General features: G+C 35.8%; 1 pseudogene; it reads left to right on the top strand.

Annotated features, from left to right (window-relative positions):
• Positions 1 to 15,684, top strand: part of LOC149181260 (DNA replication licensing factor MCM4-like) — a 182,856-nt pseudogene that overhangs the window by 18,337 nt on the left and 148,835 nt on the right.

Genomic DNA, 15,684 nt, shown 5'->3' with positions numbered 1-15,684 from the left:
TCTCTAATTATCTTTCGTTTTTGTTTCTTTATGAACTGGGATGGTAATTTTCCAAAGGATAAATATTTTGCCATATCTGCAAACCATGGTGTTTTGGCAGTTATTGAAAACATATGTTCATATGGGAAATTATCTGAAACAAGATTTGGATCACCAGGTATATGAAGCCTTGAAAGGAAATCAGCTACTTGATTGTCCTTCCCTGGTTGATCTTGAATTGTAATATTAAATTCTTGCATTAACAATAGCCATCTTGTTATTCTACTGTTTGTGATTGCTTTGTTTATTAAGATTTGTTTGTTGAATGATTTACTTGAATGAACACTTGGTAGCCTATTATGTAATGCCTAAATTTGTTTACTGCATGTACTACAACTAACATCTCTTTTTCTGTGACTTTGTAGTTCAATTTTGTCGGTGTTAAGTTTTTACTTATGAAGTATATAGCATAATTAAACAAGTTTTTTTTCTATCCAAGTGATGCATCTATAGTTGTATCAGATGCATCAGTGGAGATATGAAATGGCAAAGACCAAATTTATCCTCAAAGAATGGGGGCAATTGATAGTTTTTCTTTTAATAATTGAAATGAATTTTGACAATGATTTGTCCATTGGAATTCAACATCTTTTGCAAGTAACTTGAATAGAGGCAGTGCTATTTTATTGAAATTTTCAATAAATCTCGTATAGTAAACTACATAACCCAAGAAACTTCTTATCTCCTTTTGAGTTGTAGGTGGCATTAAATTCACAATGACTTGTATTTTTTTTGGGTCCACCTTAATTCCTAATGAGGAAATATGGTGTCCCAACACTATACCCTCTGTTAACATCATGTAGCATTTTTCATTACTTAGGGACAGATTTGTCTCTATGCATCATTTCAGAACTTTCTCAAGCTTTTCCAAACAATCGTCATATGTGCTTCCATATACAATGAAATCATCCATATAGACTTCTACACATTCATGGATCATATCAGAAAATATTGCAAGGACTGTTCTTTGGAAAGTAGCAAGTGCATTTCATAGCCCAAAAGGCAAAACATTATATGCATATGTTCCCCATGGGCAGGTAAATGTTGTTTTATTCTTGTCTTCTATTACTATTCTAATCTGATTATACCCACTAAACCCATCTATGAAAGAAAAGAATTTATTCCTAGCTAATGAATCTAGGACTTGGTCAATAAACGGTAGTGGGAAATGATATTTTAATGTTGCTTTGTTTAATTCCCGATAACCTACACATATTCTCCACTTCCCATTTTTCTTTGGTACAACCACTATGGGTGAAACCCATTGACTATCAGAAATAGGATAAGTGAATCCAACTTGTAATAGTTTCTGTAGTTCTTCTTTCACTATTTCCTTCATCATGGGGTTCATCCACTTTTGTGGTTGCCTCACTAGTTTAATATGGTCCTCATTATAGATGTGGTGGATACATGTGTTGGGGTGAATTCCTTGCATATCTGTGTAATCCCAGGAAAAATCTTTTGAGTATTTTTGTAATAATACTATTACCTCTTATTCTTGCGACGATTGTAAGTTATTACCAATATTCAAATGCTTTCCAGGATAAATCTCTATTGTTTTAGTTTTTGAATTGGTAATTGTATTTACAGGAAAAATATTTGTGAATGAATCTTGAAGTGATTGAATTGTGCAGTTTTCTTGAAAACAGTGGTTCAAAAGATTACTTACAGCTTCATACTGAGTTAATCTGAGCTACTCTAAAATATCCGGTTTTGAAATGAAAAGATCCAATAGATCTTCATTCTCTTCTTCTTCTCTAAGGTCAAAGACTTGGTTAATACTTAGAACTGATTTAGTTTGTTGTTGTTCTTGTACTTCAATAAATGATACTAAAGAAGGTGCTTGTGCTGGAGAATAATGTGTGATGTTCTTTCTCTCAGCCCCATGTGCAATAATCATACTTCCCGATCTGCATCTTATAAAGGCATCAGCAGTGGCTAACCACTATCTGCCTAAGATTAGAGGGTGTCCTCCTAAGTTTATTTTCGGCTGCAAAATGAGGAAGTCTATAGGATACTTCCATGAATCCAAAGAGACTATGATATCTTCTAATATTCTTTCTAGTATAACTTTAGATCGGTCTGCTAACTCTAATATGGTAGTAGTAGATCTAATGTTGTTTAAATCTAAATGTTTCATAGTCTCTGTAGTCATTACATTTATAGTTGCTCCCAAATCTATTAATGTGTTTAGAATTGAAAAAATATTTATGGAAAGAGTAACCATAGGGATACCAGGGTCAATATATTTTTCAATTGTTGTCTTTGTAGACATGAGGCTAGCTAGTTTTCCAATGACTTGGATTGTAGTAGGATCATTCTTCTTTTTACCAGCTTTCTTGATGCATAATTCCTTTATTGTTTTAGCATAAATTGGTATTTCTTTGATTGCCTACAATAAAAGAATTTTAACATAAGAATTTTTTAATTCATCCAAAATATCAAATTTAGGAAGGGTCATTTGAATTTTCTGCTCTACTAACCTCTTTGGATAGGGTGGTGTTTGAGCTATTATAGTTTTTCCTTTCTGACTTTGATTTTTTGAATGTGATGTTTCAAGTTGTTCTCCTTCTTCAGCTGGTTCTTCTATGATTGGAGGAGAGTTTTTATGCAGTACTTTCCTAGACTTTAAATGGACATCATTTATGGGAATAATGGAGTATGTTGGGAAATATGTTTCTTCTTCCACATTGTATGCAAGTTTATCCATTTTGTTACTCGGATTTGCTACTGGTTGAGCTGGAAGTTGAGTTGGTCCAGGCTGGTTCGAAGGCAGCTGTAGCTGTTGTGGTTGTATTAGTAATGGTGCGGGATTTTGTTATGGAAATGGCATGGACTGCGGATATTGTTGAAACTGTTGGTATGGAAATGGTTGTTGATATTGTTGTTGGTATTGTTGTTGGTATTGTTGAGGATACATTGTTGAGGTGGTTGATTTCCATAACTATATCCCCTTCAACCTTGTGCAGGTTGGTTTTGATATTGTTGTGGAGGCCAAGCTTTCCATGAAATTGGGGTATTCAAATAGTTTTGAGAAGGATATTGATAGTTTTGTTGAGGGAATTGTTGAAGGATCCTTGGTTGCCAAGGCCTTCTTGGTGCCACATAGTAAAAGCCTTCTGCTCCTTGTACTTCTTCCATTAGATTCATTTGCAATTCTTTCAACTTTAGACAGTTTTTTGTTCAATGGTTTTCCATGAAAAGACCACATACTTGAACATTATCTAAAGGACATTCTCTTAATGCATGCTTCTTTCTACATTTGGGACAAAAGATTGCTAAGATTTGTTCTTGTTCTTCTTTCTTTTTTTTTTCTTTCAGAACATCTACTTGTGCCCTTAGTTACTTAGAAGATCAATTTTGAACTTTTCAAGTAAGCTCCCTATCTCTGCTCTTGTTACCCCTCCAGTTGTTGATTTTGCTGCTTTTGAACTAATATCTGTCCTTCCAATTTTTTATCTTCCTCTTGAATATTTTTGACATAGATCTGAAATTTCAGAAATGGAAAGTTTTAAATATCACCCTTACCCATTACATTCAAAATGTCAAGATATTCATCTCTTAAACCTTTTAGAAATATTGTACAGATGGTATCTAAGTTCAGAGAGTGTTGTTTTGATTTTTGAAGATTGTAAGAAAACCTTTCCAAATATTCTTCTAAACTTTCATCTTCTTGTTGTGTCATTCTAAAAACATCCTCTTTCAAGTCCCTAGGTCTGTAATAGGCTTGATAATTTTGAGAAAACTTTTCTTCATGTCATCCCAAGAAGTGGTTGTACGTTCTCCTAAACCCATGAACCATTTTAATGTTGTTGCTTTCAAAGTAGCATGAAAGAGGCAAAGCTTGTGTGTGCAATCTGTGTATCCATGAGTTCTACACAAGATATCGAATTCAGACATAAATGAGTCAGGATCTTCTGTTGGCATTCCATAAAACTTAGGCAATACAAAAGGTGGAATTTTTTTCATTTTCACTTCTTCTCCTAATATTGCACTTATGTCTAATATTGGAAAGCCAAAAGTAGCTTCCTAATCATCTTATTCATTATCATTTAGTCTTTTGTTGGCATACTCTATTTTTCTTTCTTCTTCTCTCTTTCTATCAGCTTCCCTTCTTGCTTCTTCCTCTCTTTTTCTTCTCCATTCTCTTTGTTGTCTTTCATATTCAAGTCTCTATTCTAGGGTGAGAATAATAGATCCTTGCCCTTCTTCTGTCATCGTTTCAATTATTTTGATGGAAAATTGAGATTCAAATTGTTGCTTGTTTTCGAAAATAGATTGATCTAGGGGTTAAAAAATGGGTTGATCTATTGGTTTAACAATTCTCCTTGTTTCTTTTTGTTTTTCTAAATAGGTTGTTGCTTTTGAATTTTGTTTTCTTTTTACCTCCCAGGCTAACAAGGTTTGTCTTTCAATTAAAGTTAATCTTTGTCCTATTCTTTGTTTTTCTTCTAATTCCTTTATTGTTGGTTTACCATCAATCGGTGTAGTTAGTCTTGATGGTCCTACTTCTATGGATGGGGGGTTTTGTTTAATAAATCTACCTTCCGGATCTCTATTCCTAGGCATAAAGAAACATAACATAACTAAATTTTTATTATTATTGTATTGTTGTGTTTTTTTTAAGTTTTGTTTTTCTCCTCTAATTGACTATGTTGATGAATGCCTCCCCGACAATGGTGCCAAAATTTTGGGCTAATTTATTAACATAAATTAACACAAATATTTCATTATCAATCCAGGTTTGTAAAACTTGGAGGCATGTCCAAAATGTATGGATATCAGATGTAGTCAAGATTAGAAAACAAAATATGAAGAACTAAGGAAATACATTTTATAAATATAAATATAATTAAATAATTTCTAATTCACTGATGCAATATATGTAAGATGAAGTGGCTCCTAACTTAGGAGATCCATTTGTGTCCCTCGAAATCAAAAACCATTAATTAACAATAGCTTAGGATGCACAAATATATAATGAAATAGGCTCCTAAATTAGGAGATCCTTGATATTTCTCATCACAAATTCATTCATCATAATGCTATTGTTAGAAAACTCGAATTGCATAAAACTACTTGAAAACAAGAAAGATGAACTCTAGTTTTTATTCATTAATCCAATAGAAGGAGGGTTCAACTTGAACAATGGATTGTCCCTTCATATGAAGATGATAAATAAACCAAGATTCATCAAAAAATATAAATCATCATACACCAAATCAAGTAAGAAAATCTAAAGCAAAACAAGTAACAGATCTGAAGCAACTAGTTTATGAAAATAAAGCTAGTTTAACAATGAAGTGTACTTAGCTTGGATTGGGGGCCTGCACCCTTACTTTGAAAAATTGAAGAGTTTATCAACCACTGCAACCTCAGTCAATCATCCACACCATTGAACAACAAAATGAAAGTAGAACAGGTTCTTCAAATTAACTTCAAATACTCAAATGTCTCCACATAAAATTATATAAATTCTACATACATAAGCCTTCAAAGTTTTGGTTTAAATAGAAGATCATGAAACAAACTGATCTAAAGTATCTCTAACAACTATATCTATCCATATCCACCAATCCAAGTTGAATTCATCTAACCTATCACTAAAAATATGGAAAATACCATGAAATTATAAAACTGCCCTATTTCCTAAGGATTTTTTGAATGAATGGTCCCATTTGACTAGCTTTGACTGGGCCTAATTTAGCTTCGTTTGACCGAACCAATTAGACTTAGTTAAGTCCTAGTTCCCAATATTTCGATAAATGTATCTAGCTTGGGCCCAGGTGTCCTGCAAATATGACATCCATATAGCTATTATGGGAATTTCTGATTCTGTCCAAAAATTGCACTTGAAATTCAATTTTCATAAAAACTTCTAAAAATTGCAAAATTAAATTTAAATAGTTGAATATGAATAAAATACATCAAAATGAGGTGGATGTGATGGAAAATGGATGGAAAATATAGAAACTATGTATGCTTTCTTAAGCAAAACTAGACCAAAAATGAGGGCCAACATTTCCTCATATCAATCTTTGGAACGTGGTGGGTCTTTATTCCAACATTAGAGTCTATGAAATCATGATTAACATTTCTTTTGTTCTCATCATGAATTTCCTCTACTACCTTTTTTCCATTAGGAAGCCTTTCTTGTAGAAACTTTTCATTCAAACCTTCCACATCTTTCTTCAAAGCTTCAATGTTTTCATTCTTCAAGTCATGATTAACATTTATTTTGTTCTCATTATGAGTTTTCTCTACTACCTTTTCGCCATTAGGAATCCTTTCTTGTAACAACTTTTTCAAACCTTCCTTCCAACCTTCCATGTCTTTCCAAATCTTCAATGTTATCTTTCATACCATTGGTTCCATTCTTCAAACCATCCATCTTAGCTTCTATTTGTTAGGATATTCCGACACATAGGAAATAGTTAAGTACAACTTGGTCTAGTGTAGAGTTAGGTATAGAGTTAGGCAAAGTGTGTTTCTTTACCATTGTACATTTTGTAACTTACAATCTGACGGTCACAATATGTAGTGATCGGACGGTTCATTCTCTCCTCGGTATTACCGACACTTGATCCATGGCTTGACACCCGATTGGTCTATGAATTCTATTTAAAGCGCATGGAGGGTCATTTGTAGGGTAATCCGTGCATGAGAGAAACATATGTAAATTTTCATTCTTTTATTAATAAATTGCCTGAAGTGGCCGCGTTGGCTCAGGCCATGGACTGTTTCCCTCTTTGAGGGTTTTAACCACGTCAAAATACTGGTGTATTGATCTACGATCTGGTTGTGAGCGGTGACCTTTTGGTGTTCTTTCAGAGGAACTTACCCTGTAAATTCCTACATGGTATCAGAGCTATTTGAGGGCCGCGTCCATTGGTGATCCAAATCTGAAGCCGGTAGAACTGCATCCGACTGCTGTTTCCTAGATTTGTTGTTTCTGACTGCTTTCGGGCCAAGAGGACTGCTCTTTTGTGTTCGGAGCATCTGTTCCAGTGAGGAACCCCTTTCGTTTCACGCGAAAAGGTTTCCAGTAGCCCTAGCTGCGTCATTTTTAAGATCTGGAGGTATACAGTGTTTATTTGCAGTTTACTATAATTTTCTGTCTGTTTATTTCGGTTTCGGTTTATTTAGCCCTTTTATTACCGGATCTATACCTTTCATTTCTGCGTATGCTCTTTGCCCTGCGACTCTGTGCGACCTGGGCAAATCAGAAACAGAAAGGAAGGATTTTTCTCATGCGTATGCTCTTTTCCCTGCGCCTTAGGGTGATCTTGGAAAATCAGAAACATTGAGAAAAATATTTAGTTTCCGGCCAAAGCTAACTTTGAGCCGCAAGGTTTATTTTTGAAAATATTTAGTTTTTCGGCTAAAGCTAACTTCGAGCCATAAGGTTCGTTTTCTTTGCATGTCCGTGTTGGGTTTTGTGTTTTGTGTTTTGTAGGGAAAAAGAGCTTTCTGAAGGCAAGCACGAAACGCAAAGCACCCCCCCCCCCTCTCTCTCTCTCTCTCTCTCTCTCAAATATTTTGTATAGATCAATTGGTTCAAAGCTATTTTAAGAGAGTAGAGGTCTTGGGTTCAAGTCTCCATTTTGTGGGGGCGGACTTTTTCATTTCCGCACATTCCCGCACTTCGTCGGAAACTTCAACAACTTTTTTTCAAAAAGCCATAACTTCTTCATCCGAAAGCCGTTTTCAGAGCCGTTTTTTAAACCAGCCTAATTTTTCGAGATCTATCCATTGGAACACTTATTTTCAGCATCTTTAGCTTCAGTTTCCATTGAAATGGAAAGTAAATACCTCTCTTCAAAATAGCCTCAGGCCAAGAAAAGAAACCGAAGGATGAAGATAAGGCTGCTAAATGGGAAAATAGGCAAGATCAAGCCATGGACTATTTCCCTCTTTGAGGGTTTTAACCACGTCAAAATACTGGTGTATTGATCTACGATGACGGTATAAGGTAGCATCAACTTTAGGAGAATTACAAGTGACTGAAAGTTTGACTCCAGACTGAAAGGGAGAAGGGGCTGGCTTACAGTCTTCCCTGTGAAAATGACGTAGAATATCACAAGCATACTTGGACTGGGAAAGGGAAATACCCTCCTTGGATTGCAAGACTTGAAGACCGAGAAAATAGTGTAAGTGTCCTAAGTCTGTCATTTCAAATTTCCTTGTAAGGCTAGACTTCACATGGTTTATAAGGTTGGGATCACTACCAGTAAGGATAAGATCATCAACATAAAGAACAAGGATGATAAGAGAGTTGCCCACTTTCTTGGTGTAGACAGTATTGTCACAATGACACCTAGAAAAGCCAGATTCTAAAGGAAAGCAATCCATTTTTGGCATACCAAGCCTGAGGAGCTTGCTTGAGACCATAAAGGGATTTCTTAAGTTGACATACAAGGCTGGAGTCTGTTTGTATGAAGCCAATGGGTTGTTCCATATACATTTCTTCATGCAAGTCCCCATGCAAGAAGGCAGATTTAACATCCATCTGATGGACTTCCCATTTGAAAGAGGCAGCAAGGGAAAGAACAAGGTGGATAGAGTTCATTTTGGCAACAGGGGAGAAGGTTTCAGTGTAGTCAATGCCTTCAACCTGTCAAAAACCCTTAGCAACAAGACGAGCTTTATGTTTATCAACTTTCCCATATGGTCCATACTTGGTTCTATAAACCCATTTGCATCTAACAAGTTTTCGTCCCTTTGGTAGAGGAACAAGATCCCTGTATCATTTGCCAACAATGAATGATATTCTTCATTCATAGCTGCTTCCCAATCTGGATGGCCTGAAGCTTCTGCAAAGGTGTCAGGATCATAATTTACTGGAGCTTGAGCCAGTAAAGAAGAGGCTCTCTCGAACTGAGAACGTGTACGCCGCTGATCTGTAGGATCACCGGCAAGATCACCTGCTGCATCTCGAGTAGCATGAACCCATTTTGGAAGCTCAGGAGCTGAAGGAGGATCCTGAGATGGTGGGGCAAGATTTTCATCCTCACTTTCATCATCTGAAGAAGAAATGTTTTCAAAAGTAGAAGAGATAGGGAGAGGTGGCACAATCGTTGGACTAGGCTCGCAGGCCGATATATTTTCATCAAATTTTACATCTCTTCTAATGATAACATTTTTGGACTTAAATGGAATAAGTCTATAGCCTTTGACATCTTCAGAATATCCAACAAAAGTACATTTTTCACTCTTAGGTTCTAAATCTTTATGCTTTTCATCTGGAATATGGGCCCACGCTTCACTTCCAAAAACACGAAAGTGACTTACATCTGGTTTGATTGAGCTCCATGCTTCTTCTGGAGTGATATTCTTTAAAGCCTTAGTAGGAGTGTGATTTATTATGTAATTTGCACAGTTAATTGCTTCTGCCCAAAAACTAAGACCAAGTCCTTTAGATTGTAGCATACAATTAGCCATTTCCTTTAAGGTGCGATTCTTCCTTTTAGCTACACCATTTTGTTGTGGAGTATATGGAACAGTATGTTGCATTTGAATTCCATTCTCAGTGCAATATTTGATGAACGTGTTTTTAACATATTCTCCGCCATTATCTGATCTTAACTTAAGAATTTGATGTCCAGATTGTTTTTCAACAAAGGCCTTGAAGGCCAAAAAAGTGTTAAATACTTCACTCTTGAGTTTTAAGAAGTATACCCAAGTGCGTCTGGAGAAATCATCAATGAAAGTTAAGAAATACTTGCAGCCAGAGAATGACACAACTGGAAGTGGACCACATAAATCACTATGCACAAGCTGTAAAGGGGTTGAGGCATGCCAAGAGGCACGTTTTTCAAAACTGTCCCGATGATGTTTTCCGATTACACATCTGGAACAAACACCATCTCTGCAAGATACCATCGGAAGACCTGTCACCATATTTTCTTTACATAGATGCTGAAGGGAGCGATAGTTTAAGTGACCAAATCACTCATGCCAAAGTTTGCTCACTTCATCGTTATGAGCAACAAATACTGAGGGAAGATTTGATGACCCAAAGTTGTGAAACTTATACAACCTTGTGGAATCATCAGCAATGCAAGTAGCCAAAATCTGTTTAGGATCTCTTAAGTCCTTGATTACAACATCATGAGGTGAAAATTCAATGATTTTACCTTCACTTGAATGAGTTATCTGATATACAGATAGAAGGTTGCAGGATAAGGTTGGAACACATAATACATCATTAAACTGACCATTGTCTAGATGAACAGTTCCAGTCCCTACAACATTAAGAGATCTATCATCACCAACATATATATTTTTGGTGTTACAATCATTTAAGGAAGAAAACATGGCTTTGTTTTTGGCCATGTGATAAGAAGCTCCAAAATCAATGAGCCACTCATGAGAATGAGAAGAAGAAGATACATTTAATGCATAGCCAGACCAAGATGCTTGACAACCACATGCAGAAAGTGCCATTCCTGAAGATGAAGTTGAAGTTGAAGATTTCCCCAAATGGATGTTATGCTTCTTCATTGCTGCTTCCAAGGCTTCCATCTTCTTAAAGAATTTTGATTCTAAGTGGCCATCTCGATTACAAAAATTGCAATGTCTATCAATCTTCTTCCCTTTGTTTTTATTTGTTTTATCATTTTGTTGAAATGATTTTTCATTTTGGGGCTGAAATTGCTTAGGACCCTTGTTTGGTTTAGGACCATTCTTTTTAGGATATGACTTCTTGGGATTCTTTGAATTTGGTTGTTGTTGGGCGGCTAACGCTTTCTTGGAAGAGTTTCCAAGATTAAGAAGACCAAGGTGTAAGAGTTTTTCTTGTTCTCTTATTAAAGAATCACAAAAAGAGTCAAAGGAAGGGGATTTGTAGTCTGTTCCTTGAGAAATGAAGGCTTCTCTTGTAGAATGGAAGGTGGAAACAAACACAGAGTAGGCTGGTCACAACTTTGTAAGAATGGAATAGATAAGATTACTATCTTCTTTCTTAACTTTAACACCTTCCAAAAGATATCTAAGGGTCTTGAACTTGGACAAGAAATCTTCAATGCAAGAAAAATTATTAGGTCCAATGTAAGCAACTCATTTTCAAGTTGATGGGATCTAATTTCATTTTTAATGCCAAAAAATTTATTGATTTGTTTCATTGCTTCATCAGGAGAATCAATTTCTGCAATATGGAATCTAAGATCTGGAGAAATAGACATCCCTATCAGTCCACGTGCTTGTGATATTCTACGTCATTTTCACATGGAAGACTGTAAGCCAGCCCCTTCTCCCTTTCAGTCTGGAGTCAAACTTTCAGTCACTTGTACTTCTCCTGAAGTTGATGCTACCTTATACCGTCAACTTGTAGGAAAACTTTTGTATCTAACCCATACTCGTCCTGACCTTTCCTTTGTTGTTGGCCTTGTTGCTCGGTTCATGCAAAACCCCCGTGAAAGTCATTGGAAAGAAGCTAAAAGAATACTTCGTTATGTTCGAGGTACAATTCAGTTTGGGATTCATTACAGTGCCGAAGCATCTCCTCTATTGGTTGGTTTCACTGATTCCGATTGGGCTGGTGACCCTGATGATCGGAAGTCTACTGCTGGTTATGTGTTCACTCTTGGTTCAGGACCTATTACATGGGCTTGTAAGAAACAAGCTGCCATTTCTCTTTCATCAGCAGAAGCAGAGTATCGTGGTGCCGTAGAAGCTAGTAAGGAAGCCTTGTGGCTTCGTCAGATCCTGTCAGAGTTTTGGTTTCAGCAACAACATCCGACTACACTTTGGTGTGATAATCAAAGTGCCATTCAGCTATGCAAAGATCCAGTCCAACATCAGTGCAGCAAACACATTGAACTGCACATGCACTTCATCAGAAAGCTCATTCACAACCATGTTCTTGAAGTGAAATATTGTTCAACAGATGATCAAGTTGCAAACATCTTCACAAAGGCTCTCACAGAGGCGAAGTTCACTAAACTTCGATTTATGGTTGGAGTTCAGGAAGTTGTCACTAAGGGGGGATAGGTTCCAGTGCCTCCTTCCTTCTCCTATTGTGTCATATTTGTAAATCCTTCAATCCTATCCCAAGTTGTTCTTAAGGGGGGATGTTAGGATATTCCGACACATAGGAAATAGTTAAGTACAACTTGGTCTAGTGTAGAGTTAGGTAAAGTGTGTTTCTTTACCATTGTACATTTTGTAACTTACAATCCGATGGTCACGATATGTAGTGATCCGATGGTTCATTCTCTCCTCAGTATTACCGACACTTGATTCGTGGCTTGACACCCGATTGGTCCATTAATTCTATTTAAAGTGCATGGAGGGTCATTTGTAGGGTAATTCGTGCATGAGAGAAACATATGTAAATTTTCATTCTTTTATTAATAAATTGCCTGAAGTGGCCGCGTTGGCTCAGGCCATGGACTGTTTCCCTCTTTAAGGGTTTTAACCACGTCAAAATACTGGTGTATTGATCTGCGATCTGGTTGTGAGCGGTGTCCTTTTGGTGTTCTGTCTGAGGAACTTACCCTATAAATTCCTACACTATTACTTTTTGTGAGAGATAAATTTGTTGCACTTGGTCTCGTAATTTTGATATATCATGTTGCATTTCTTCCTCTTCTTCATGTGTCATAGTAGATTTTTCAGGTTGCTTACTAGGTGTTGCCATTTTCTTTCTTTGGGGCATCAACTAATGATAATTCTCTTCATTGTTCCCTTTTAATCACTTCAAACTATTTTTTCAAAAAACACTTATGCAAATTTTTAAAAAGACTACACGCCTTTTTTCTTTTGTAGGAGCTTTATATTGAATCTGAGGTATCTCTGAAATTTTGTACCTCCAAGGTCTGAAATTGCGAACTACGGTATCCCTCTGAGCCCTCTTTCCAACACCACCAGTGTGATCGAAATTGGATTCTCCAAGAAAGAGTTATACCTAATCTTCCAAGATTACTTGATTATAGACTTTTTCAGTAGAGTGAACTTGTACGAAGTGCCACGTGTCATTATTTCAACCTTCGAACCTGAAAACGACACACAAAAAACTACATTTTTTCCTCTTTCTTTAACTTCTTATGAAATTTAAATATGATACTCAAATAGAAAGTTATGACGATTTTCCCAAGCTCACTTGTTTGGGATTTAATTCAGGATCCTACAAAAATCCTAACTTCCTTGGATTATATCTCTAAAAATATAACGATACAAGATCTGAAATTTTGACCCGAGGGTAAAAAATATTTCGGCTAAAATTGTTTTTTTCTCATCTTCTGAAACTTCTTATAAATAAAGTTATAGTGAGAATTCCACAATGACTTGTTTGGAATAGCGAAACCCTAGATCCAAAGCTCTGATACCAAACGTTATGCAACCAGCTCACAAAATAGAAGACAAGATAGATCAACAACTTCAAGATAAGCCTCTTATAGGTGGAAACCTCCTTTATATTACACAAATGAACAATTCTTGGATGATTCAAATGAAAAAACCTCCTTTCTATATATCAGAGTCTAAGAGGTCACAATATTATCAAAGCCAACATAACAATAATAATATAAAGGCGCAATAGTAATAATAGTGGGCTTCTATGGGGCACAATATTAACAATGTGGGGACAACTGGGGCACAACAATAACAATAAGGGGCTACAATGACAATAGTAATGGGGGAATCACTAGTATTATAGGGATATAACATTTTTGCCTCAAATAGTACCACTAAATCCACTAGTACTCGACATACTTGATAGGGTAAAATTGTGAATTTAGGAGGGTTCTAAAGTCCTCCAATTTGGTCACTAAAGGATCCCCTTCCAACCTCAAGGGATCTCTGCGGATTTCCCACCAGGTCAGGGCATGTCCCTTTAATTTAAGCCATGCAAATGGAATATTATGTTCTTCCTCAACATAATGAACATTGAAATAAACTTCTAAGTGTTGCAACTAGTGATTTAGCTTCAGAGTGTTGATATCACCCTAGTACCACTTGATATTTACCTTTTCTTCCACTTTTAATGGGGAATATGAATGACTCACGACATTATAATTAGGTCAATCTTTTTTATGTCCTTTCTTTGGCTCATTCTCCATTTCTTTCCAACCTCTTGATCTACCATAAAATAGTTCCTCTACATTAAAACCCCCATCTTATTTGAATAGACCAAGATTATTGCTTAAGGTTGACATTAGGATATTCACATTACAACTTATATTTGTAACTTATGCTTCCAATCATAAAATCTCTCCTCTCAAGGATTGGGATGGTTATAAAAAAATTGTCACCCATGACTAGGGTTTCTAAATTTTATGTTAGTCAATATAGAACCCATAAAAATCTCCATAATATACCCAAAGAAACCGCTTTGATACAACATGTTTCATCAAATAATGTGGATATTCCACTAGATAGTTCATCGCAATAGATATGATAAAACTATATTTAGAATTATGAAAATATACACTGTTATAGTTTATTCATCTTTAGATTTCTAGTTTTGTGTATTATTTCTTATTGCGTATGTAAGAAAAAAATTATGAAAAAAATACAGTAAAACCAAACAAAATCTCACAAACCACATTTGACACAAGATATTTCTTGGGAAAAGCTTTCGAGGGAAAACCTAATTGGAAGGTGAGGCCACGATACTCATTTTCTCTTAATAGAAAATGTCTACAAGTAAAAATAAGTAAGGCTTGTGTACAATGGGCTAATATAGTTCAAAAATACTCTATTTATGCTCTCTCCCTATCCCTCTTGGCTACTCTTCTCATATATGGAACAAGTACTAAAAAATAATGGAACCTACTTTCCTCCTAGTGGCCTAATTATAACATAACCTAATAACCTACTATTGGTTAGGTTTGACTCCCTCAACTCTTAGCCAGAGTTACAATATGGACTCTTCTAAAGAATTATTCGTCATAATAATGTGGATATCCCATTTTCCATGAGTAATTGGGGATGAAGGGACATCCTCTCAAATTGTGGTGGTGAAAACATGAAGGTCAACTTTCAAGTGGCATAAATTTTGCATATAGGCTCTGATTGAGTAAATTTTTGCACCATTGGAAAGGTATCTATGTGTATGATATTCCAAATGGGGTTGCAATAAATGAATAAAACCTTTTACCCCTAGAAAATGTCATTTGATGCCTCAAAATTCTTATAAAATGTTTCACACCTGGATTTTACAAACTAGGCCCCACTGGTAAAAATGGTATTGTGAACTTATTATTCCACTTTTTCCACTCTGAAAGCATCAATATGGATGAAAATTAATATAATAATAAAATCTAGATATACTTACCCTTTTTGGGACACTTTTAATCCCAAAAATATTCTAATAAATGAGGTGAGGAAATTTTTCCTCCACCTTCTCTCAAGTGTACCCTTTAGCCTTGCCTAGAACTTATCCTTTCAACCCAATCTACCAAACGTCATGTTTCTTCTATTTTGTAATTCTGTATTTTTTCTGAAAAATTGTATCTTCTATTAACTCTTCTTGAGCATTTGTTTCCAAATCCTCAAGAGAAGGTAGGACTTGTTCCTCTTCCTAATTTAACATGGAAGGCTCATAGAGTTTCAGATTCTCTACATTCACAACTAAGTAAATGTGCATGTGTGGGAGTATACTGATTCCACAAGAATTTTTTTCCACCTTTTATAGTATCTCAA

This window comes from Pinus tabuliformis, chromosome 3_2, assembly GCF_031772625.1.
Source record: "Pinus tabuliformis cultivar Carrire ecotype Pingquan chromosome 3_2, CPIR1, whole genome shotgun sequence".
In the NCBI taxonomy this organism is placed as follows: Eukaryota; Viridiplantae; Streptophyta; class Pinopsida; order Pinales; family Pinaceae; genus Pinus; species Pinus tabuliformis.
The sequence above is the reverse complement of the archived record's forward strand: the minus strand, read 5'-3'. Positions and strand labels throughout refer to the sequence as shown.